At 43.6% G+C, this 12690-nt stretch overlaps 5 non-coding genes across 5 annotated transcripts; all 5 read right to left on the reverse strand.

Moving 5' to 3' along the window:
- Positions 1 to 1999: 1999 nt before the first annotated feature.
- Positions 2000 to 2071, reverse strand: TRNAG-UCC (transfer RNA glycine (anticodon UCC)). Its single transcript has one exon. It is a non-coding gene; the product is annotated as a tRNA-Gly (tRNA).
- A 1512-nt stretch (positions 2072 to 3583) lies between these two features.
- Positions 3584 to 3655, reverse strand: TRNAR-CCU (transfer RNA arginine (anticodon CCU)). Its single transcript has one exon. It is a non-coding gene; the product is annotated as a tRNA-Arg (tRNA).
- Positions 3656 to 5187: 1532 nt separating this feature from the next.
- TRNAG-UCC (transfer RNA glycine (anticodon UCC)) lies at positions 5188 to 5259 on the reverse strand. The gene has a single exon. It is a non-coding gene; the product is annotated as a tRNA-Gly (tRNA).
- A 3114-nt stretch (positions 5260 to 8373) lies between these two features.
- Positions 8374 to 8445, reverse strand: TRNAG-UCC (transfer RNA glycine (anticodon UCC)). The gene has a single exon. It is a non-coding gene; the product is annotated as a tRNA-Gly (tRNA).
- Positions 8446 to 11571: 3126 nt separating this feature from the next.
- TRNAG-UCC (transfer RNA glycine (anticodon UCC)) lies at positions 11572 to 11643 on the reverse strand. The gene has a single exon. It is a non-coding gene; the product is annotated as a tRNA-Gly (tRNA).
- Positions 11644 to 12690: the final 1047 nt, after the last annotated feature.

Consider the following 12690-nt stretch of genomic DNA (forward strand, 5'->3'; position numbering starts at 1 on the left):
CGCTACATTCAGGTGAGAGCACAAGTATGCACAAAATGTTAGGGACTTTTGCCAGATTTATCGGTGGATCTTGCATATTTTTTTCAGAGGCTAGATATTGCCTAGAAATGCTTTTTAACATAGAGATGCTGGAGTTACAATGTCTGGTCGGGCCTCAGCCCTTCCATTGTTTGCCCACTGTAACAAATTTATTACCAGCACATGTGTGTTGTGACTCTGCTTTATGAAACTTATCATATATTAGGACAATGTATGTAGCAGAAGGTGCGATTGAGATGTTTGCCCACGTATTTGTTTATTTTTTTATATATGGCTGATTAATCTGTTCGTGAAATTTCCATTTTGTGACATGTTGCATTACAATATATCCTGCTTGCAGAATATATAAGTATTTTCAGTGCGTTGGCCGGGAATAGAACCCGGGTCAACTGCTTGGGAAGCAGCTATGCTCACCACTATACCACCAACGCCCTCTGATGTGTTAGCTCTCGGTTCTAAATATTACGTTGCAGAAATCAATGACTATCTTGCACCAGCTTCAATGGTGCATTTGGTTTAGATACCAACATGAGAAGCAGTAGAACGTTTTTTGCAGAGGGTAAGGAACTGGGGATTGAAACCAAGGACAAAGTTGTGCAGAAGAGAAGAAATGAAAAGCAACAGTACAAATAGTAGAAATGAGCATATATAGGCAGCATGGGAAGCAAAGCAGGGAAGAGAAAGAGAACATTCCATGAAATGCCCAGGAGATAGATAAGAGCAGAACAAAAAGGGAAGAATGAAATTCAAAGCATGCCCAGAAAGTTGTGTGAAGCTCCCACCAGTCATTTATGGTTATAATTGTGTGTCTTTACTTTCAAAGTACAGGGTTGTACCTTTCACGATCACTCTTGTATTACACAGACACGAATAGTTGAGAAGTCTTTTCTCACATAGCTGGTACAAGCTTGCACTTTTCCTTTCTGGCTATGTGGAAATGACAGCTTGGTCCTTGGAAGGAAAATCAAGCAAAATTAGCAGAGGATGGTTTCGATCCATCGACCTCTGGGTTATGGGCCCAGCACGCTTCCGCTGCGCCACTCTGCTCCTTTGTGAAAGTGTTCTCTTTATGCAGATGAGGAGGCATTCAGAGAAGTGACGTGGGATTGGTCGGGCTCTCACCTCATTTGCCTAAGTATATCGCAAGGCATGCTGGGTGCAGAAAATCTTTATCTTCCCCTCTCACAATCAGTCACAACTGAAAGTCCAGACCCTCTTAGGCACTAGCCGTTTCAGGCCTTTAACAAGACAACAGCTCTCCGACGCTCTCTGTCTCTCTCTCTCTCTGTGATCCTAGTGCTTGCATGCTCAGTATTTGGCTTTTCCTGGGAGCCAGAGATCTACCCGGTGAGGGCTTGCCGGTATAAGGCTTTAGAGCGTTTGGGAGCGTTCGGTACATGAGAGGACGTTGGACTGGAAGCTATGCAAATTTGAAGCATCCAAACTTCCTGCTGCAGTCTGAGGCTCTTTCCATGGACATCTGCCTTTTGGATTCCTCTAAACTTGCCCTCTGATGAAACATTTTGTGAGCTGCAGTTACCTCCGACGGCTACAAGGTGGTGCTACATTCAGGTGAGGGCACAAGTATGCACAAAATGTTGGGGACTTTTGCCAGATTTATTGCTGGACCTTGCATATTTTTTTCAGAGGCTAAATATTGCCTCGGAAATGCTTTTTAACATAGAGATGCTGGAGTTAAAATGTCTGGTCGGGCCTCAGCCCTTTCATTGTCTGCCCACTGTAACATATTTTTTTACCAGTACATGTGAGTGGTGACTCTGCTTTATGAAACTTATCATATATTAGGACAATGAATATAGCAGAAGGGGCGATCGAAATGCTTGCCTACATATTTGTTTATTTTTTATATAATGGCTGATTAACCTCTTAATTATATTACCATTTTGTGAAATGTTGCTTTAAAATATATCCTGCTTGCAGAATATATAAGTATTTGTACTGCGTTGGCCGGGAATCGAACCCGGGTCAACTGCTTGGAAGGCAGCTATGCTCACCACTATACCACCAACGCCCTCTGATCTTTGTGCTCTCGGTTCTAAACATTAGGACCCTGAGTTCAATGACTATCATGCACCAGCTTCAATGGTGCATTTGGTTTAGATACCAACATGAAAAGCAATAGAAAGTTTTTGTAGAGGGTAAGGAACTGGGATTGAAACCAAGGACAAAGCTGTGCAGAAGAGAAGAATGGAAAGCAGCAATACAAATAATAGATATGAACACATAGAGGCAGCATGGGAAGCAAAGCAGGGAAGAGAAATAGAGAACATTCCATGAAATGCCCAGGAGATAGATAAGAGCAGAACAAAAAAGGGAAGAATGAAATTCAAAGCCTCCACATAAAAGTGTTTGAAGGTCCCACCAGTCATTCATGCTTATTATTGTGTGCCTTTACTTTCAAAGTACAGTGTGGAGCTTTTGACGATCCCTCTCTTGTATTTCAGCAGACACAGATAGTTGAGAAGTCTTTTCTCACATAGCTGGCACAAGCTTGCGCTTTTCCTTGCTGGTAGCGTGGAAATGACAGCTTGGTCCTTGGAAGTAAAATCAAGCAAAATTAGCAGAGGATGGTTTCGATCCATCGACCTCTGGGTTATGGGCCCAGCACGCTTCCGCTGCGCCACTCTGCTCCGTTGTGAAAGTGTTCTTTTTATGCAGATAAGGAGCATTAGGCAGAGTAGCATGGGATTGGTCTGGCTCTCACCTCATTTGCATAAGTATATCCCAAGGCATGCTGGGTGCAGAAAAACTTCATCTTCCCCTCTCACAATCAGTCATAACTGAAAGTCAGACACTCTTAGGCACTAGCCGTTTCAGGCCTTTATCAAGACAGTAGCTCTTGAACCATCTCTCTCTCGCTCTGTGATCCTAGCACTAGCATGCTCAGGATTTGGCTTTACCTTGGAGCCAGAGATATACCCGGTGAGGGCTTGCCCGGTGTGAGGCTTTTGAGCGTTTGGGAGCGTTGTGGACGTTGGACAGGAAACTATGCGAATATGAAGCCTCCAACATTCCTGCTTCAGTGAGTGGTTCTTTCCATGGACATCTGACTCTTGGATTCCTCTCAACTTGCCTTCTGATAAAACATTTTGTGAGCAGCAGTTTCCTTCGACAGCTACAAGGTGGCGCTACATTCAGGTGAGAGCACAAGTATGCACAAAATGTTAGGGACTTTTGCCAGATTTATCGGTGGATCTTGCATATTTTTTCAGAGGCTAGATATTGCCTAGAAATGCTTTTTAACATAGAGATGCTGGAGTTACAATGTCTGGTCGGGCCTCAGCCCTTCCATTGTTTGCCCACTGTAACAAATTTATTACCAGCACATGTGTGTTGTGACTCTGCTTTATGAAACTTATCATATATTAGGACAATGTATGTAGCAGAAGGTGCGATTGAGATGTTTGCCCACGTATTTGTTTATTTTTTTATATATGGCTGATTAATCTGTTCGTGAAATTTCCATTTTGTGACATGTTGCATTACAATATATCCTGCTTGCAGAATATATAAGTATTTTCAGTGCGTTGGCCGGGAATCAAACCCGGGTCAACTGCTTAGGAAGCAGCTATGCTCACCACTATACCACCAACGCCCTCTGATGTGTTAGCTCTCGGTTCTAAATATTACGTTGCAGAAATCAATGACTATCTTGCACCAGCTTCAATGGTGCATTTGGTTTAGATACCAACATGAGAAGCAGTAGAACGTTTTTTGCAGAGGGTAAGGAACTGGGGATTGAAACCAAGGACAAAGTTGTGCAGAAGAGAAGAAATGAAAAGCAACAGTACAAATAGTAGAAATGAGCATATATAGGCAGCATGGGAAGCAAAGCAGGGAAGAGAAAGAGAACATTCCATGAAATGCCCAGGAGATATATAAGAGCAGAACAAAAAGGGAAGAATGAAATTCAAAGCATGCCCAGAAAGTTGTGTGAAGCTCCCACCAGTCAGTCATTTATGGTTATAATTGTGTGTCTTTACTTTCAAAGTACAGGGTTGTACCTTTCACGATCACTCTTGTATTACACAGACACGAATAGTTGAGAAGTCTTTTCTCACATAGCTGGCACAAGCTTGCACTTTTCCTTTCTGGCTATGTGGAAATGACAGCTTGGTCCTTGGAAGGAAAATCAAGCAAAATTAGCAGAGGATGGTTTCGATACATCGACCTCTGGGTTATGGGCCCAGCACGCTTCCGCTGCGCCACTCTGCTCCTTTGTGAAAGTGTTCTCTTTATGCAGATGAGGAGGCATTCAGAGAAGTGACGTGGGATTGGTCGGGCTCTCACCTCATTTGCCTAAGTATATCGCAAGGCATGCTGGGTGCAGAAAATCTTTATCTTCCCCTCTCACAATCAGTCACAACTGAAAGTCCAGACCCTCTTAGGCACTAGCCGTTTCAGGCCTTTAACAAGACAACAGCTCTCCGACGCTCTCTGTCTCTCTCTCTCTCTGTGATCCTAGTGCTTGCATGCTCAGTATTTGGCTTTTCCTGGGAGCCAGAGATCTACCCGGTGAGGGCTTGCCGGTATAAGGCTTTAGAGCGTTTGGGAGCGTTCGGTACATGAGAGGACGTTGGACTGGAAGCTATGCAAATTTGAAGCATCCAAACTTCCTGCTGCAGTCGGAGGCTCTTTCCATGGACATCTGCCTTTTGGATTCCTCTAAACTTGCCCTCTGATGAAACATTTTGTGAGCTGCAGTTACCTCCGACGGCTACAAGGTGGTGCTACATTCAGGTGAGGGCACAAGTATGCACAAAATGTTGGGGACTTTTGCCAGATTTATTGCTGGATCTTGCATATTTTTTCAGAGGCTAAATATTGCCTAGGAAATGCTTTTTAACATAGAGATGCTGGAGTTAAAATGTCTGGTTGGGCCTCAGCCCTTTCATTGTCTGCCCACTGTAACATATTTTTTTACCAGTACATGTGAGTGGTGACTCTGCTTTATGAAACTTATCATATATTAGGACAATGAATATAGCAGAAGGGGCGATCGAAATGCTTGCCTACATATTTGTTTATTTTTTATATAATGGCTGATTAACCTCTTAATTATATTACCATTTTGTGAAATGTTGCTTTAAAATATATCCTGCTTGCAGAATATATAAGTATTTGTACTGCGTTGGCCGGGAATCGAACCCGGGTCAACTGCTTGGAAGGCAGCTATGCTCACCACTATACCACCAACGCCCTCTGATCTTTGCGCTCTCGGTTCTAAACATTAGGACCCTGAGTTTAATGACTATCATGCACCAGCTTCAATGGTGCATTTGGTTTAGATACCAACATGAAAAGCAATAGAAAGTTTTTGTAGAGGGTAAGGAACTGGGATTGAAACCAAGGACAAAGCTGTGCAGAAGAGAAGAATGGAAAGCAGCAATACAAATAATAGATATGAACACATAGAGGCAGCATGGGAAGCAAAGCAGGGAAGAGAAATAGAGAACATTCCATGAAATGCCCAGGAGATAGATAAGAGCAGAACAAAAAAGGGAAGAATGAAATTCAAAGCCTCCACATAAAAGTGTTTGAAGGTCCCACCAGTCATTCATGCTTATTATTGTGTGCCTTTACTTTCAAAGTACAGTGTGGAGCCTTTGACGATCCCTCTCTTGTATTTCAGCAGACACAGATAGTTGAGAAGTCTTTTCTCACATAGCTGGCACAAGCTTGCGCTTTTCCTTGCTGGTAGCGTGGAAATGACAGCTTGGTCCTTGGAAGTAAAATCAAGCAAAATTAGCAGAGGATGGTTTCGATCCATCGACCTCTGGGTTATGGGCCCAGCACGCTTCCGCTGCGCCACTCTGCTCCCTTGTGAAAGTGTTCTTTTTATGCAGATAAGGAGCATTAGGCAGAGTAGCATGGGATTGGTCTGGCTCTCACCTCATTTGCATAAGTATATCCCAAGGCATGCTGGGTGCAGAAAAACTTCATCTTCCCCTCTCACAATCAGTCATAACTGAAAGTCAGACACTCTTAGGCACTAGCCGTTTCAGGCCTTTATCAAGACAGTAGCTCTTGAACCATCTCTCTCTCGCTCTGTGATCCTAGCACTAGCATGCTCAGGATTTGGCTTTACCTTGGAGCCAGAGATATACCCGGTGAGGGCTTGCCCGGTGTGAGGCTTTTGAGCGTTTGGGAGCGTTGTGGACGTTGGACAGGAAACTATGCGAATATGAAGCCTCCAACATTCCTGCTTCAGTGAGTGGTTCTTTCCATGGACATCTGACTCTTGGATTCCTCTCAACTTGCCTTCTGATAAAACATTTTGTGAGCAGCAGTTTCCTTCGACAGCTACAAGGTGGCGCTACATTCAGGTGAGAGCACAAGTATGCACAAAATGTTAGGGACTTTTGCCAGATTTATCGGTGGATCTTGCATATTTTTTTCAGAGGCTAGATATTGCCTAGAAATGCTTTTTAACATAGAGATGCTGGAGTTACAATGTCTGGTCGGGCCTCAGCCCTTCCATTGTTTGCCCACTGTAACAAATTTATTACCAGCACATGTGTGTTGTGACTCTGCTTTATGAAACTTATCATATATTAGGACAATGTATGTAGCAGAAGGTGCGATTGAGATGTTTGCCCACGTATTTGTTTATTTTTTTATATATGGCTGATTAATCTGTTCGTGAAATTTCCATTTTGTGACATGTTGCATTACAATATATCCTGCTTGCAGAATATATAAGTATTTTCAGTGCGTTGGCCGGGAATAGAACCCGGGTCAACTGCTTGGGAAGCAGCTATGCTCACCACTATACCACCAACGCCCTCTGATGTGTTAGCTCTCGGTTCTAAATATTACGTTGCAGAAATCAATGACTATCTTGCACCAGCTTCAATGGTGCATTTGGTTTAGATACCAACATGAGAAGCAGTAGAACGTTTTTTGCAGAGGGTAAGGAACTGGGGATTGAAACCAAGGACAAAGTTGTGCAGAAGAGAAGAAATGAAAAGCAACAGTACAAATAGTAGAAATGAGCATATATAGGCAGCATGGGAAGCAAAGCAGGGAAGAGAAAGAGAACATTCCATGAAATGCCCAGGAGATAGATAAGAGCAGAACAAAAAGGGAAGAATGAAATTCAAAGCATGCCCAGAAAGTTGTGTGAAGCTCCCACCAGTCATTTATGGTTATAATTGTGTGTCTTTACTTTCAAAGTACAGGGTTGTACCTTTCACGATCACTCTTGTATTACACAGACACGAATAGTTGAGAAGTCTTTTCTCACATAGCTGGTACAAGCTTGCACTTTTCCTTTCTGGCTATGTGGAAATGACAGCTTGGTCCTTGGAAGGAAAATCAAGCAAAATTAGCAGAGGATGGTTTCGATCCATCGACCTCTGGGTTATGGGCCCAGCACGCTTCCGCTGCGCCACTCTGCTCCTTTGTGAAAGTGTTCTCTTTATGCAGATGAGGAGGCATTCAGAGAAGTGACGTGGGATTGGTCGGGCTCTCACCTCATTTGCCTAAGTATATCGCAAGGCATGCTGGGTGCAGAAAATCTTTATCTTCCCCTCTCACAATCAGTCACAACTGAAAGTCCAGACCCTCTTAGGCACTAGCCGTTTCAGGCCTTTAACAAGACAACAGCTCTCCGACGCTCTCTGTCTCTCTCTCTCTCTGTGATCCTAGTGCTTGCATGCTCAGTATTTGGCTTTTCCTGGGAGCCAGAGATCTACCCGGTGAGGGCTTGCCGGTATAAGGCTTTAGAGCGTTTGGGAGCGTTCGGTACATGAGAGGACGTTGGACTGGAAGCTATGCAAATTTGAAGCATCCAAACTTCCTGCTGCAGTCGGAGGCTCTTTCCATGGACATCTGCCTTTTGGATTCCTCTAAACTTGCCCTCTGATGAAACATTTTGTGAGCTGCAGTTACCTCCGACGGCTACAAGGTGGTGCTACATTCAGGTGAGGGCACAAGTATGCACAAAATGTTGGGGACTTTTGCCAGATTTATTGCTGGACCTTGCATATTTTTTTCAGAGGCTAAATATTGCCTCGGAAATGCTTTTTAACATAGAGATGCTGGAGTTAAAATGTCTGGTCGGGCCTCAGCCCTTTCATTGTCTGCCCACTGTAACATATTTTTTTACCAGTACATGTGAGTGGTGACTCTGCTTTATGAAACTTATCATATATTAGGACAATGAATATAGCAGAAGGGGCGATCGAAATGCTTGCCTACATATTTGTTTATTTTTTATATAATGGCTGATTAACCTCTTAATTATATTACCATTTTGTGAAATGTTGCTTTAAAATATATCCTGCTTGCAGAATATATAAGTATTTGTACTGCGTTGGCCGGGAATCGAACCCGGGTCAACTGCTTGGAAGGCAGCTATGCTCACCACTATACCACCAACGCCCTCTGATCTTTGTGCTCTCGGTTCTAAACATTAGGACCCTGAGTTCAATGACTATCATGCACCAGCTTCAATGGTGCATTTGGTTTAGATACCAACATGAAAAGCAATAGAAAGTTTTTGTAGAGGGTAAGGAACTGGGATTGAAACCAAGGACAAAGCTGTGCAGAAGAGAAGAATGGAAAGCAGCAATACAAATAATAGATATGAACACATAGAGGCAGCATGGGAAGCAAAGCAGAGAAGAGAAATAGAGAACATTCCATGAAATGCCCAGGAGATAGATAAGAGCAGAACAAAAAAGGGAAGAATGAAATTCAAAGCCTCCACATAAAAGTGTTTGAAGGTCCCACCAGTCATTCATGCTTATTATTGTGTGCCTTTACTTTCAAAGTACAGTGTGGAGCTTTTGACGATCCCTCTCTTGTATTTCAGCAGACACAGATAGTTGAGAAGTCTTTTCTCACATAGCTGGCACAAGCTTGCGCTTTTCCTTGCTGGTAGCGTGGAAATGACAGCTTGGTCCTTGGAAGTAAAATCAAGCAAAATTAGCAGAGGATGGTTTCGATCCATCGACCTCTGGGTTATGGGCCCAGCACGCTTCCGCTGCGCCACTCTGCTCCGTTGTGAAAGTGTTCTTTTTATGCAGATAAGGAGCATTAGGCAGAGTAGCATGGGATTGGTCTGGCTCTCACCTCATTTGCATAAGTATATCCCAAGGCATGCTGGGTGCAGAAAAACTTCATCTTCCCCTCTCACAATCAGTCATAACTGAAAGTCAGACACTCTTAGGCACTAGCCGTTTCAGGCCTTTATCAAGACAGTAGCTCTTGAACCATCTCTCTCTCGCTCTGTGATCCTAGCACTAGCATGCTCAGGATTTGGCTTTACCTTGGAGCCAGAGATATACCCGGTGAGGGCTTGCCCGGTGTGAGGCTTTTGAGCGTTTGGGAGCGTTCGGGACGTGAGTGGACGTTGGACAGGAAACTATGCGAATATGAAGCCTCCAACATTCCTGCTTCAGTGAGTGGTTCTTTCCATGGACATCTGACTCTTGGATTCCTCTCAACTTGCCTTCTGATAAAACATTTTGTGAGCAGCAGTTTCCTTCGACAGCTACAAGGTGGCGCTACATTCAGGTGAGAGCACAAGTATGCACAAAATGTTAGGGACTTTTGCCAGATTTATCGGTGGATCTTGCATATTTTTTCAGAGGCTAGATATTGCCTAGAAATGCTTTTTAACATAGAGATGCTGGAGTTACAATGTCTGGTCGGGCCTCAGCCCTTCCATTGTTTGCCCACTGTAACAAATTTATTACCAGCACATGTGTGTTGTGACTCTGCTTTATGAAACTTATCATATATTAGGACAATGTATGTAGCAGAAGGTGCGATTGAGATGTTTGCCCACGTATTTGTTTATTTTTTTATATATGGCTGATTAATCTGTTCGTGAAATTTCCATTTTGTGACATGTTGCATTACAATATATCCTGCTTGCAGAATATATAAGTATTTTCAGTGCGTTGGCCGGGAATCAAACCTGGGTCAACTGCTTGGGAAGCAGCTATGCTCACCACTATACCACCAACGCCCTCTGATGTGTTAGCTCTCGGTTCTAAATATTACGTTGCAGAAATCAATGACTATCTTGCACCAGCTTCAATGGTGCATTTGGTTTAGATACCAACATGAGAAGCAGTAGAACGTTTTTTGCAGAGGGTAAGGAACTGGGGATTGAAACCAAGGACAAAGTTGTGCAGAAGAGAAGAAATGAAAAGCAACAGTACAAATAGTAGAAATGAGCATATATAGGCAGCATGGGAAGCAAAGCAGGGAAGAGAAAGAGAACATTCCATGAAATGCCCAGGAGATATATAAGAGCAGAACAAAAAGGGAAGAATGAAATTCAAAGCATGCCCAGAAAGTTGTGTGAAGCTCCCACCAGTCAGTCATTTATGGTTATAATTGTGTGTCTTTACTTTCAAAGTACAGGGTTGTACCTTTCACGATCACTCTTGTATTACACAGACACGAATAGTTGAGAAGTCTTTTCTCACATAGCTGGCACAAGCTTGCACTTTTCCTTTCTGGCTATGTGGAAATGACAGCTTGGTCCTTGGAAGGAAAATCAAGCAAAATTAGCAGAGGATGGTTTCGATACATCGACCTCTGGGTTATGGGCCCAGCACGCTTCCGCTGCGCCACTCTGCTCCTTTGTGAAAGTGTTCTCTTTATGCAGATGAGGAGGCATTCAGAGAAGTGACGTGGGATTGGTCGGGCTCTCACCTCATTTGCCTAAGTATATCGCAAGGCATGCTGGGTGCAGAAAATCTTTATCTTCCCCTCTCACAATCAGTCACAACTGAAAGTCCAGACCCTCTTAGGCACTAGCCGTTTCAGGCCTTTAACAAGACAACAGCTCTCCGACGCTCTCTGTCTCTCTCTCTCTCTGTGATCCTAGTGCTTGCATGCTCAGTATTTGGCTTTTCCTGGGAGCCAGAGATCTACCCGGTGAGGGCTTGCCGGTATAAGGCTTTAGAGCGTTTGGGAGCGTTCGGTACATGAGAGGACGTTGGACTGGAAGCTATGCAAATTTGAAGCATCCAAACTTCCTGCTGCAGTCGGAGGCTCTTTCCATGGACATCTGCCTTTTGGATTCCTCTAAACTTGCCCTCTGAGGAAACATTTTGTGAGCTGCAGTTACCTCCGACGGCTACAAGGTGGTGCTACATTCAGGTGAGGGCACAAGTATGCACAAAATGTTGGGGACTTTTGCCAGATTTATTGCTGGATCTTGCATATTTTTTCAGAGGCTAAATATTGCCTAGGAAATGCTTTTTAACATAGAGATGCTGGAGTTAAAATGTCTGGTTGGGCCTCAGCCCTTTCATTGTCTGCCCACTGTAACATATTTTTTTACCAGTACATGTGAGTGGTGACTCTGCTTTATGAAACTTATCATATATTAGGACAATGAATATAGCAGAAGGGGCGATCGAAATGCTTGCCTACATATTTGTTTATTTTTTATATAATGGCTGATTAACCTCTTAATTATATTACCATTTTGTGAAATGTTGCTTTAAAATATATCCTGCTTGCAGAATATATAAGTATTTGTACTGCGTTGGCCGGGAATCGAACCCGGGTCAACTGCTTGGAAGGCAGCTATGCTCACCACTATACCACCAACGCCCTCTGATCTTTGCGCTCTCGGTTCTAAACATTAGGACCCTGAGTTCAATGACTATCATGCACCAGCTTCAATGGTGCATTTGGTTTAGATACCAACATGAAAAGCAATAGAAAGTTTTTGTAGAGGGTAAGGAACTGGGATTGAAACCAAGGACAAAGCTGTGCAGAAGAGAAGAATGGAAAGCAGCAATACAAATAATAGATATGAACACATAGAGGCAGCATGGGAAGCAAAGCAGGGAAGAGAAATAGAGAACATTCCATGAAATGCCCAGGAGATAGATAAGAGCAGAACAAAAAAGGGAAGAATGAAATTCAAAGCCTCCACATAAAAGTGTTTGAAGGTCCCACCAGTCATTCATGCTTATTATTGTGTGCCTTTACTTTCAAAGTACAGTGTGGAGCCTTTGACGATCCCTCTCTTGTATTTCAGCAGACACAGATAGTTGAGAAGTCTTTTCTCACATAGCTGGCACAAGCTTGCGCTTTTCCTTGCTGGTAGCGTGGAAATGACAGCTTGGTCCTTGGAAGTAAAATCAAGCAAAATTAGCAGAGGATGGTTTCGATCCATCGACCTCTGGGTTATGGGCCCAGCACGCTTCCGCTGCGCCACTCTGCTCCGTTGTGAAAGTGTTCTTTTTATGCAGATAAGGAGCATTAGGCAGAGTAGCATGGGATTGGTCTGGCTCTCACCTCATTTGCATAAGTATATCCCAAGGCATGCTGGGTGCAGAAAAACTTCATCTTCCCCTCTCACAATCAGTCATAACTGAAAGTCAGACACTCTTAGGCACTAGCCGTTTCAGGCCTTTATCAAGACAGTAGCTCTTGAACCATCTCTCTCTCGCTCTGTGATCCTAGCACTAGCATGCTCAGGATTTGGCTTTACCTTGGAGCCAGAGATATACCCGGTGAGGGCTTGCCCGGTGTGAGGCTTTTGAGCGTTTGGGAGCGTTGTGGACGTTGGACAGGAAACTATGCGAATATGAAGCCTCCAACATTCCTGCTTCAGTGAGTGGTTCTTTCCATGGACATCTGACTCTTGGA

The sequence above is a fragment of the Lissotriton vulgaris genome, chromosome 9, assembly GCF_964263255.1.
Source record: "Lissotriton vulgaris chromosome 9, aLisVul1.2, whole genome shotgun sequence".
In the NCBI taxonomy this organism is placed as follows: domain Eukaryota; kingdom Metazoa; phylum Chordata; class Amphibia; order Caudata; family Salamandridae; genus Lissotriton; species Lissotriton vulgaris.